Source organism: Urocitellus parryii, chromosome 7 (genome assembly GCF_045843805.1).
Source record: "Urocitellus parryii isolate mUroPar1 chromosome 7, mUroPar1.hap1, whole genome shotgun sequence".
Classification (NCBI taxonomy): Eukaryota; Metazoa; Chordata; class Mammalia; order Rodentia; family Sciuridae; genus Urocitellus; species Urocitellus parryii.
Genome location: NC_135537.1, coordinates 158,279,423 through 158,292,201, shown reverse-complemented (window position 1 = coordinate 158,292,201; position 12,779 = coordinate 158,279,423). Strand labels below are relative to the sequence as shown.

The window sequence follows — 12,779 nt, the reverse complement described above, 5'->3', positions numbered from 1 at the left end:
GTTGTTGTTTAATCATAATTGTATAATCCTTAATTCATTTAAGATTACTTGCTCAAAAAAATAAGACTTAATAAACACAATGTTATGGGTAATTCAATGTTTTAAGAAATCCTTTTCTTTTTAACATATAGATTAAACTTTGGTTTATATCAGTATATTAACATTTGACCTTAAGGAAAAACATTAAATAGCCTTGACTGATTGTTTTACACATATATATAAAACCAACTCATATAGAACTTTGAATCTCTCTTTTCTGTCATCCCTCGATTTGCTCACAATATGAAACAATCCTTGTAAATTTTTGAATTTAGACAAATTATTTTCATTTTAATAAAAAGAAATACTTCATGTTGTTTACATTACTTTTAATTGGAACAGTTGAAACTTTTGGACCTTTGCATATAGAAATCTTCAATTATCCTTTGTATACAGAATTACATCTGCTTACCATTTCATGAAAACGCAATATTTAAGTATATAGAATTATGCCTTTGGGGGCTTTAAATTTTTAGTAAAACCTTTTTTAGTGATGACAAAGCAACTTTAAACTCCCCCTCTTTTTTTTTCATTTACAAATTTATAAAAACATCAATAATGTTACCCAATGGAATTTAAGGAATTAAGAGTACTTGATGGTACATTTAACAGTTAGCATTTTAACCTTGTAAATTAATCAGATGTCTAACAAACAAAATTATTGATAAATATGAGTAATCCCATGTCAAATCTACTTAACTTACTTTACCAAAATACCAGACAAGTATATTGAACAGCATCAGCCATTTCTTCCTTATTGAAGAAAATTTCTAGAACCAAGGGATATTAGACATTTTATAGACATCAACATTTTATTAATTTTTTGACCACCTAGAGAAACTTGTGAGTTAAGTTTGATTTTAAAGACACATTTATTGGGCTGGGGATGTGGCTCAAGTGGTAGCGTGCTCGCCTGGCATGCGTGCGGCCCAGGTTCGATCCTCAGCACCACATACAAAGATGTTGTGTCTGCCAAATACTAAAAAGTAAATATTAAAAAAATTCTCTCTCTCCCTCTCTCTCTCACTCTCTCTTAAAAAAAAAGACATATTTATTTTCATCTGTTTATCCAATTTAAGTTGAACTCTTTTAAATCATGTGAATTAAAGGTATTTGAACCCATTTTTAATTTTATGAGTGCTCCTTATATATCGACCAATTTTCATATCATGTACATGATATATGGACATATGCACATACAACATATAACACAAGTGTGCACACATAACACAATAGTAAAGGCCTTATAGCTTTTCGCAGGTGAAATCTCTATTGCAATGTTTAAAAACTCCACAGTTGAATAAAAAATAGGGCTGATTAGAAAAACATTAACTTAGGTCTGTGGGATCAACATCATGAGCTCAAAAAATACAGAATCGAAGAAAAAGCAAAAGTCCTAGAAAAAAATGACCAGCCAGTAATTAGTAAAGTATCATACAATTTCCTTTTTGGTTTAGTCTCATATAAGTTCAGGTAAAGGGAACTTTTTTATAAATATAACTTTATTTTATTTATTTATATGTGGTGCCTAGGATTGAACCTAGGGCCTTGCTCATGGGAGTCAAGCACTCTAAGGCTGAGCCATAACCCCAGCCCTAAAGAGCACTTTTACTTTTTTCCCCCCTAGGGTTTGAGATCTCCTACTGAGCTTCCATTTGCATTTCAATGTAAGTCCTGGCTGAGGTTCAGAAGGAGCTAGGGAAAACTGCTGTTCTGAGCAGAAACCTCATACCTAAGGCATTTTAACCATTTTTTTTTCTCCCTAGTTTGTAACTGGACAGGTTTGGATGTCTAAAATTATGATACCTTACTTTCTATTACCTTTGGGAACGAAGCTATGATGTTAAGTTCCTTACTATGATAAGCCATTTGCTGTTGAGCAGGTCCACTACCTTGTGTGGCCATTCCTAGGTTTTGTCTTCCTCTCAGTGACTAACAGGATAAATCTTGCTCCAAAGCCTGCTCAAAACTCAAGGCTGATCAGATATTTTTAAGAGGTCTAAGGTAAGAGGTGAGAACAGAAAACCTGGCACTTGTATTCAAATTGACTTCTAGATCCCTACAGAGAAGCAGGAGGAGCATACCTGAGGCATTTGAGGCTACAGTTACCTCCACATATCTAAGGCAGATCAGAACTTGGGACACTGTATACAATTGTTCTCTGGGGCTGGATAGAAAAGTAGGGAACAGCTTTGGCAGGCAGAGCCCAACATCCTGCTCTGTATTGAATGGTGATTGAGAGCTGCCTAGGCCAGGAAACCTTTCTCCCAAGTTTTGAAGAGTTGCAGCTGCATTAGCTGCATTTAAGTAGCTGTGTGTGCTCATATCATCCTCCAGAAAGAAAGAGGAGCTGAAGTATGGGGTGGGGGGCAGGAATCCTCCTGAGAGTCCTGCTGTGTTCATGCATTCAAGGCAGCACCTTTTGCATCCAACTCAGTTTTTGAGTATTAAGACTCCTTATTAATTATTTTATCTCTGACAAATCAACTTTTAACTGCAAGATTGTACAATGTTTCAAAAACCCATTTAGATACCAGATTGTTACAGTAAAACATCATCTTAGACACATTTACATCTATAGGTAGCCCATTCAGCCAAGATCATTCCCAAGAAATAATCTATAATATCAACACATTATTGCCCATATCTTAAAGGGCCAGAAACAGATACAAAGACACAATGACAGTCAGAGAGGAGCTCCAAACTATGGCCGACAGACAGGAATCTTTAAAACAGACCAGATAAGGGAAAAATCTCCCCAAGTTTCCAACTCCCATTTAACTATGACACCTACACCAGTGGCACCATGTCCCCACGAGTGGACCAGATGTTCCCACAAAGAGGGAACCAGACGTTCAAAATCAAGGGTCTCAGTGTGTCAACTTTACTGTATTCATTTTCTTTTCTTTTTTTTTTTTTTTGTTTTTTGTTTTTTGTTTGTTTGTCTTAAGTAGACAAGAGATGGAGCAATCCTTACAGTGTAGGGAAGGAAGGCAGGAGTTCCCCAAAGCAAAAGGGACTTTGGCAGCTACTGGGAGTCCCTCAGTCCCTCCCTTTACTTACAAGAATAGCTTCTCTGGTTTGGTCCAACACCAGGCACACTTGCACATCTCCTAACTTTCCAATAGTCAGCTCTCAAAAAGTTCATCTTACATCCTTGGCATGGAAGTACAGTTACTTGGAGTGCTAAGCTTCCCCAAGAAAGCAGGTTGGGGGGACACCTTTGGAGTCCCACCCAGGGTGTCAAAATTTGTATCTGAAAGTTCGGTTCCTGTCCTCAACCTATTAATGAGAATTTAATAATGAGGACAGGGTTTGAGAAAAAATGAAAAAGAAGGTTTATTGTTTTGCTAACAAAGGAGAAACACAGGGGACTCCTGTCCCAAAGGCTGTGACTCTCTTGATCTGGAGGGATAAGGGGTTTTAAAGGAATTTTTCTAAGAGTTACATTTTGATAGGGATTCCCAGGGTGCCCTGATAGCAGGCTATGATTCACCTGTTAATTTGGAAGATATTCATTTCCTAGATCTCCAGCAGGCATTTCCCTCCTGCAGTGGGTGTGCTCCAGGCAGCCAACTAGGGGAAGAAAAGAAAACATTGCTTCCCTAATCCTGCTCAACAAAGGGGGGTAAAGTTTATCAAAAAATTTTAAAACACAGCTCAAAGGTTTCAGGCTTACTTGCCTTATTACCCATTTTGATGTTCAATTGTCTTACGTTTCTACTAGAGAAAAACAATGAAAAGGAGAAAAAAAAAAAACATATAGAACACAGGACACAAGAAAACAAGAACCAGGTGCCAAAACCGAGGGAGCAGAGCAACGTCTTGTAATGCTCCAAACAGGAGCGAGTATGTTCCTCATCAGACATCTCTCTGTCCTTCCAGAGGAATTCCTTACTGAACCAGTAACAGAGGACAAAGCGATATTTCACTACTGTCCTAGACAGGAGTGTATGTGCCTCATCAGGCACCTGTGTGTCCCCACAAGAGATCTCTCTTAACCCAATACCAGATGTTATAAGGGTGCCACTTACCTATGGAGGCCTCCTCCCCTGAATGCTTGCTAATTGTTTTAGTGCAGCAGTTCACTCCAGCAATCCGGTGAACCAAAGGAACACCTGGGGCCTTGGAACATCTCAAGTTGTGCACCCCCTGGAACGGCATTCCAGCCCCAAGTCCCAGAGCAAAGCTCCAGCTTCAGAATTTTTAGTGGTCTGATTTCGCTGGGGCCTTCAGATGTTAAACTGCAATGCCAAGAAAATTCCACCAAATCCAATTTTAAATCAAATTAAAGCAAGCTTGTAATTCCAGCCAGGACTGTCTCTCTCGAAATCCTTGGGTTAGAGAACAGTACCCCAGCTCTCTAGGAGCACAAAAAGTTGTGTGTATGGGGGGGTATCTTGAGAACTTACAGATAACAGGATTTTGACAAGCATAATACAAAGGCAGGTAGTAGGTTAATGATCTAAATGGTTCAACATTTCAAGTTAGGGAATAAATTTAGATACCAACACCAGAATTTATGAGGTGCTGCTGAGATTTCAGAGAGGGTTGTTATCTGGTCAGGGAAAGCCAGGCATGGGAGAGTTCAAGGCACGGGCAGGCATTTCAGGCAAGTTTAGAAATTGCAGTAATTGGGGGCTGGGGATGTGGCTCAAGCGGTAGCGCGTTCGCCTGGCATGCGTGCGACCCGGGTTCGATCCTCAGCACCACATACTAACAAAGATGTTGTGTCTGCCGAGAACTAAAAAATAAATATTAAAAATTCTCTCTCTCTCTCTCTCTCTCTCTCTCTCCTCTCTCACTCTCTCTAAAAAAAAAAAATTGCAGTAATTTATAGTAAAATAGAAATTAACTTTTCATGACTTTGTGATGAGATAGCTCCCAAACTTAAAATGGAATCAGGATGGGTTCATCATTTGCTCATCTCAAAATGGGAATTTAAAGCTTATCTCGGGGGCGGGGGTGGGGGGGGACCTGAAGACCAAATGTCAGTGAAATCACCTATTATTTAATAAATAATTGTGCACAAACCTCCCACCCCAAGCAAGACACTGTACCAGGCTGCTTGGAGGAAGACAAGTGCAATTAGAGAATAATACATTAGCATTTGCCAGCCCAAATCCTCAGGCATCCATTATCTTACCTTGATAATGTACGTGAGAAGTTGAGGAGGCCCATTTTATTGTGATTCTGATCTTACGGAGGAAGAAACCAAAGCTCAGAGAAAAAAAAGTGACGGTTCTGGTTCTCAGCCATCTTAGTGATTGAGGGATAGACCAAATCTTGTGATTTCAAATACTCTTTCTTTTTTATATATATACTTATTTAATATTTATTTTTTTAGTTGTAGTTGGACACAATACCTTAATTCCATTCACTTATTTTCATGTGGTGCTGAGGATCGAACCCAGGGCCCCTCTACCGCTGAGCCAGAATCCCAGCCCTCAAATCCTGTTTCTTTTCACTGCCCCCTATTTTTCCTGCCTCAAGGAAATCTACAGTGCACAAAGATAATTATCATACGAAGTAGTGGAATCAGTGCCCTGACATATACATATGAAATCGGTGTGTGAATGTGTAGGACTGTGTATGTGTGTGTGTGCTTGCATGTGCTTACATGCAAGAGCATCCTTTGTGCCCTGAACAGTGATTAACATATACTGTTTCTTTCTTTTCATTTTTTTGAAGTGCTAAAAATTAAAGCCAGGGCCTCGCGGGACCTTGTGCATGAGTGGCCTGCCCTGAACTACTGTCCATAGTCCCCTGTTGTTTCCTTTTTTCTTTTTTGCACTAGGGATTGAACCCAGGGGCACTCTACCACTGATGTCCATTCCCAACCCTTTTTATTTTTGGTTTTGAGACAAGGCTCCCTAACTTGCCCAGGCTGGCCTCAAACTGGAATCTGCCCTGCCTCAGCCTCCGGAGCTGTTGAAATTACAGTCACTATTCTTTCTTTCTTTTTAAATATTTTTTTAGTTGTTGATGGACTTTATTTTCTTTATTTCTATGTGGTGCTGAGGATGGAACCCAGTGCCTCATCCATGCTAGGCGAGCGCACTACCACCGAGCCCCAGCCCCAGCCCCACTATTATTTCTTTTAACTCGGTCCTCCTACAGCTTTTTTTCTTTTTTTCTACAGCTTTATAGGCAGTTTTCCAGGTGGAGGAATTCAAGCTCTGAGAGGTCAACTATTCAAGGACAATCACAACAAGGAAGTGAATCCGTTCCCAGTATGGTAGGAGGAGGAGCCTGCGAGAAAGAAAGAAATCAGAAGAGACTCCAAAGAGGAAGTGCAGTTGAAGTTAGGCTTTGAAGAATGGGTCAAGCCTGGTTTGTCTGGTGCACATCTGTAGTAGCAGCTACTCAGGAGACTGAGGTGGGAGGATCATTTGAAACCAGAAGTTGGAGATCAGCCTGGGCAATACAGCAAGATGGATGGAGGGAAGGAAGAGAGGGAGGTGGGGAGGGAAAGAGGGATCAGGGCTGGAAACCAGCAGCTTTGTGAGGAAGTGAAGTCTGTCATTCGTGTAGGCTTTTCCTTGGGAACAGCTACTGGCCCAGTGCTGTAGCACCTCCTGCACAAAACCAAGTGCCACCTTGTGCCTGTGTGTCCAAGGGTTGTTGGGGGCTTTCTGAGAGAACACCAGTACCAGCAGCCCTGGAGAAGCCAAAGATCAAGATCAGGACCGGAGGCAGATCAGCTCTGAATTCTCTGACCTTGGATGTCAGACCAGCACTGCCACTGTTAGCTCTAGTGCAATCTTAGAAAGTCCCTGCATCTCGCCAAGTTTTTGCTTATTCTTCTGTAAAATGAGTGCCACAGTATGGGGAAGTGTCAAGGACGCACAGACAGACACATACAAAAAGAGTCAGTAGCACTGTGCCCCCAGAGGTTTGTCTTCACTACTAGAAGCAGATTTTTTTTTTTTTAATTTAACCCAGAGACTCTTTACTCCTGAGCTACATCCCCAGCCTTTTTTATTTTTATTTATTTTTATTTTTGAAACGGGATCTCCTGGAAATTGCTTAGGGCCTTGCTAAATTGCTGAGGTTGGTCTTGAACTTGCAATCCTCCTGCCTCAGCCTCCTGAGTCTTAGGATTACAGATATGCACCACCACACCACTCTGACTGGCAGAAGCACCATGTTTTAAAAAGTCAGGTTGAAAGCCCTGAATTAGAGATCTTAAAGGGTTTTTTTTGTTGTTGTTTTTGTTGTTGTTTGTTTGTTTGTTTTGGTACCAGAAATTGACCCCAGGGGCACTTTTCCACTGAGCCTCATCCCCAGCCTTTTTTCTTTTTTCTTTTGAGACAGGGCCTAGCGAAATTGCTGAGATCGGCTTTGAATTGCAATCCTCCTGCCTCAGCCTCCCAAGTCACTGGGATTACAGGCAGGGACCCTCACACCAGCTCCCATAGTATTTTTTTTTTCTTTTTTAAGAATTTTAATATTTATTTTTTAGTTCTCTGCGGACACAACATCTTTGTTGGTATGTGGTGCTGAGGATCGAACCCGGGCCGCACGCATGCCAGGCGAGCGCGCTACCGCTTGAGCCACATCCCCAGCCCCTCCCATAGTATTTTTTAACACAAATGATCTCTGTTTAGATAGTCTATGTATACAGACTTGCTTCAAATAAATCTGCCTATGCACAGTGATGCCAAGACCCTTCCCAAGATAACCTTCAAATATGAGGCAACTGCAATTAGAAATCCCTGTAACAAACTGGGCATTCTAGATCAGCTTGGCAACAGAGTAGAACTTGTCTTACAAAAAGGAAAAAAAAAGAATCTTTATAACAAATTATATGTTTGTTTTGTTTTTGAAACAATGTAAAAATTATCTGAAAATGCATCTGGAGGAGGGGCTGGGGTAGTGGCTCAGTGGTAGAGGGCTTGTCTGGCATGTGTGAGGCACTGGGTTCGATTCTCAGCACTGCGTATAAATAAATGAATAAAATAAAGGTCCATCAACAACCAAAAAAAAAAAAAAAAAAAAAAAGAAGAAGAAGAAGAAGAAGAAAGAAAGAAAAGAAAAAAGAAAAGCATCTGGAGGAATATGAATAACAATTGTATTTTTAATTTTTTTTTTTTTTTGCAGTACTAGGAATTAGAATTCAGGGCCTTACACATGCTAGGCAAGTGCTCTGCCACTGAGCTTTGTATTTTTAACACAAAGATGCAGATGAAGGGAAAAGCAGAGTTCATATGAAAATATGAATATGCAAAAATCACCATGAATACTTTATGAAAAAAATAGCAATGGAACAGGGTGTGGCATGCGCACCTGAAGTCCCAGCTGCACCATAGGCTGAGCAGGGCAATCACCAGAGAGCAGAGTTCCAGGCAACCCGGGCAACAGGGTGACTCTTCATCTAAAAAAAGAAAAAAGAGAAAGAAAAGAAGGAAGGATGGAAGAAAGAAAGGAAAGAAAAGAAGAAAGAAGGAAAGAGCAACCAGCCTTCTGTCCTACTAGCTATTAGACCTTAGAAGAAAAGTCCAGGGTGCCAGGTGTGGTGGCACATCACTGTAATCCCAGCTACTCAGGCGACTAAGGCAGGAAGATGATAAATTTGAAACCAACTTGAGCAACTTAGCAAGATTTTGCTTAAAAAATTTTTAAACATTCTTCCTCCCTCCCTCCCTCCCTCCCTTCCTTCCTTCCTTCTTTCCTTTTTGGTACAGGGATTAAGCCACTGAGCCACATCTCCAGCCCCCCCTGGCCTTTTTTTTTATTTTGAGACTGGGATTCACTAAGTTATATAGGACCTCACTAAGTTGTTGAGGTTGGTTTTGAACTTGCGATCCTTCTGCCTCAGCCTCCCGAGCCACTGGGATCACAGACATGTACCCCTGAACCTGGCAAATTTACAAAAAAAAAAAAAAAAAAATGTTTTAAAGGGCTGGGGATGTGACTTAATGATAGAGTGCTTTGAGGCCCTGGGTTTGATCCAGCACTGCAATACTAATACCACTACTACTAATAATAATAATAATAGTCAACACAGCACAACATCATCCAAAGGCATGTATCTCAATGAAACAAAACAGAGAGGCTAAAAACATACAAATGTACATCTTTAGTATATAATTAAGATTACATTTATAATTAAGTCCGGTTGGGCAAGCTACACTTTAAATAAGGACTGAATGAAAAAAAAAGGTTACATGAAGTTTACAGTACCTAGAAAGTGCTTAAAAAATAATTCCTGTGAAACTTTTCAACTCACCTCCTCTTCCACATCCACATCTTTTCCCCTTTGCTCACGCTGTTTGACATGGAATGCCCACTCCTCTCTTGCCACCTCCCCAGGAAAACTTGCCTAGTCACCCTGACCACAAGTGAGCTATTTCTGCTGATGCCTCACAGTGCTTTTGGCCACAGCAGGGCTCACAGCACTGTGTCCTGTTTGCACTGGAGTTTGGGGCATGGATCACTACAATGACAAGGAAATCCAAGGCAAGTCCATCGGGAGAGAAAGGCTTTCCTCGCTAATCAAACAGTGCCGAGCCTCTTCGCTGGTTACATTTGTTTGTGACGCCTGGAATTGCCACCTTGAGACTATGAGGAAAGACACTGGCTTCACATGGCAAATGGCAGAGTGGCAGGATGGATTGGCTTGGGTTTTGATAGTAGCATCTGGAAGCCACCTGACACCCAGTCCCAGGCCTGAAAACCTCACCTCTTGGTTTGAACCTCCAAATGGAAAATTCTCTTTATTTAGTCTCTGACAACTATATAGTAGGTGGTCTATGAATATTCTTCATTAGTCATTTGTCCTACTCAAGTCATCCAAAGTATATTGAATACCAACCACAGGCCACACACCACGCAGGGGCTTGCTGGGAATAAAATCCATAATCATTACAACAGAGGTGCTGCCTGTCTCATTCATAAGGCTCAGCCTTATTTCTTACTACTCTAATAAGTGCTCTTTACTCTCCTAGCAAAATTGTGAGAAATTTCCAGAATGTACATGCCTTTGTCTTTGGATATGCTTTCCTTTTATAATCACAACATCTCATCAGCTGTCCACAGATTCTCCTGCAAATCCTATAAATGGTGGGCTGCATAATGGCTCCCAGAGATCCATGTCCTGATCCATTGAATCTGAATGCTACCTTAAATAATAAAGGGGCTTTTCAGATGTGATTAAATTAAGAAACTTGAGATAGAAACATTATCCTGGTTCATTTGGGTGGGGCCTACATGTATTCACGAGTATAGGGACACTCTAACACTAAGCTACATCCACAGCCTTTTTTTTTTTTTTTTTTAATTTTGAGATAAGTTCTCACTAATTTGCCAAGGCTGGCCTTGAACTTGCAATCCTCCTGCTTCAGCCTCTCAAATCTCTGGGACTGCAGGTGTGTGCTTATAAGAAAAAAGGGGAAAGGGCACATAGAAGAGGTGGCAATGTGACCATGGGAGCAGAGATTAGGGTGATGGGACTACAAACCAAAGAATATCTGGACCCATCACAAACTGGATACAAGGGATGGATTATTTCCTGGACTGTCAAGAAGAAACCAGCCCAGCAAACACCTTAAGTTTAGTCCCATAAAACGTACTTTAGATTTCTGGCCTTCAGAACTATAAGAGTACAGATATCTGTCATTTAATCCACTAAATGTATGTAATTTGTCCAGCAACAATAGTAGAATAACACACCGCTCATTTCTTAGGACACAGCTTAGCCCTCCAATAGACCTTCTGCAATGTGCCTAGGGTGGGTGGTTGGCTCTCCCTGCTCCCACAGCGCTGGTCATCTCATGTGACATTGTCAGCCCCAGGGTTGGGGTCCTCTGCTAATATTGAATTCCTTGAGGATACTTGCCGGGTTTCTGTTCGTTCGCGATTAAAAGGCTCAGGGGTCACTCCAGGAAAACTGGGCTAACTGGGCTGTGCAAAATAACCACACAAGAGACACTAATACCTTTTTCTTTGAGGTCACTGTGACGGCTCCTCTGACCTTAAGGGTTCACAGGAAGAGAGAGAGGGAGAGAGCAGGCGCTGACCCATTTTATTGAGGAGAAGCTATTCAATGAGGCAAGGGGCCAGGTTTCAGGGGTCTGAGTCTATCTTCATGATGTCCACTGTCAGCAGGTTGACACACCCAAGGGCACAGTAAGAGAAGGGGACACACATAAGGCACTTCCATGGAACATTCTATTCTAAACAGGGCAAGGGGTAATATTACAAAGGAACAGGTGAGCGTAGCTTCACCCATGGGGCTGTAGCAAGACATGCCCAGGTGATGACACTGTCCCTCGAGCCCAAGAAGGGTTGGGAAAGCTCTGCCACATTTCTTGACTGAGCGCTTTAGCACCCAACGGAGGAGTGTGACTCAGTCACGTTCAAGGTTGGTCTCCCACAGATACTCTCATTCATCTTTCCAGACCTAAACTTAGGATCATGCCTGCTATTAAGTGGGCACTTAATGAATGTCTGTTGAGCCAATAAATAGGTGAAAGAAGAGAAATTAAATTTGGTCTTATAACAAGGGGTCTTTACCCATGACTTCACATTTGACTTTAGCTCTTGATTTTAACCCAAGAAAAGAAAAATTACGACTCCCTGCTACCCCCCTGGGACCTGGAGCCCCCAGCTGCCACATTGCAACAGGCAGGGACCTGGTGTGCCCCCTGGGCGTCCCTCCGTCCCAGACGGGACTCCGCTGGCCTGGCCCCCCCCCCGCCGCTCGGACCTGCTGTCCACTCCCTGCAGCCGCTGACCTGGCTGCAAAAAAAAAAAAAAAAAAAAAAAAAAAGTTTCCGAGAGGCAGGCGGAGAAGGGGAGAAGGGCTACCCTGAGCTGCGGGGGAGGAGGGCAGCGAGGGGGAGCCGGCTGCGGAGGGCGACTGAGCTCCCAGAGCCGGACATGTCCAGGCAGAAGGAAGCAGGCTAAGCCGCACTTGGTGAAAGTTTTTGGCAGACACAACATCTTTGTTTGTATGTGGTGCTGAGGATCTAACCTGGGCCACCCGCATGCCAGATCCGGAGCCCAGGTGTCTGTGCTATGCAGAATCTGAAAACAAACCACAGGGAGAACGCTGAGAACCCTGAGAGCCAGGCAATGGATTCTGTCAGCTATGTCATGTAAAGCCCTGTCTTAAACTCACTTTGGGGGCTCTTTTACCTCCTGTTATGTATGGACTGCAGAGCAGAGACTCACCTCACTCATTCTGTGCAATGAATTGACTTTTGTCAATATTTGCAAACAATGGTTGGAATAACTAGCATATTGGAGGGTCTTTCATATCCTATAATATGGTTGTCAGAACCTGTGGGTTAAAGGGTAGTTACTTGCTATGTTAGAAACATCTTCGCTATTAGAAGGGCTTATCTATATTTTTGTTTTGGAAGCCCCATAAAAACAGAAGAGAAGCATTTATGGTCACAAACAAAAGAATGCCAGAAGCCATTAGATATGAGAAAATACAAAAAAAAAAAAAATCTTCTCTTAGAGCTTTTAGAGGTAAAAAGTTTATTTCTGTTTGGTGTAAGAAAACTAAAATTTCTCTTTGGCCTGACAATATTTTGATGTTTTAAACTTGCTTGCAATTTCTACCTGTGTTTTGAATTCACCTATGCTTGGCTATCCCTTATGAGATAACCTTATTGGTGCCTAAAACCTTACTGGTGCCTCATAAATTCTGGCTCCTGCTGACCAAATAACAATTCTCTCTAAATCTCAGTGGCAGCTCATATCTTATATCTGGAGCTGAATTTAGTTTC

General features: G+C 41.7%; 1 long non-coding RNA gene across 1 annotated transcript; it reads right to left on the bottom strand.

The window, feature by feature from the left end:
* Positions 1-526: 526 nt before the first annotated feature.
* On the bottom strand, positions 527-5,241 carry LOC144255717 (uncharacterized). The gene is made up of 3 exons (XR_013343901.1): positions 5,186-5,241; positions 3,536-3,615; positions 527-809 (listed from the first exon to the last, which is right to left on the bottom strand). It is a non-coding gene; the product is annotated as an uncharacterized LOC144255717 (long non-coding RNA).
* Positions 5,242-12,779: the final 7,538 nt, after the last annotated feature.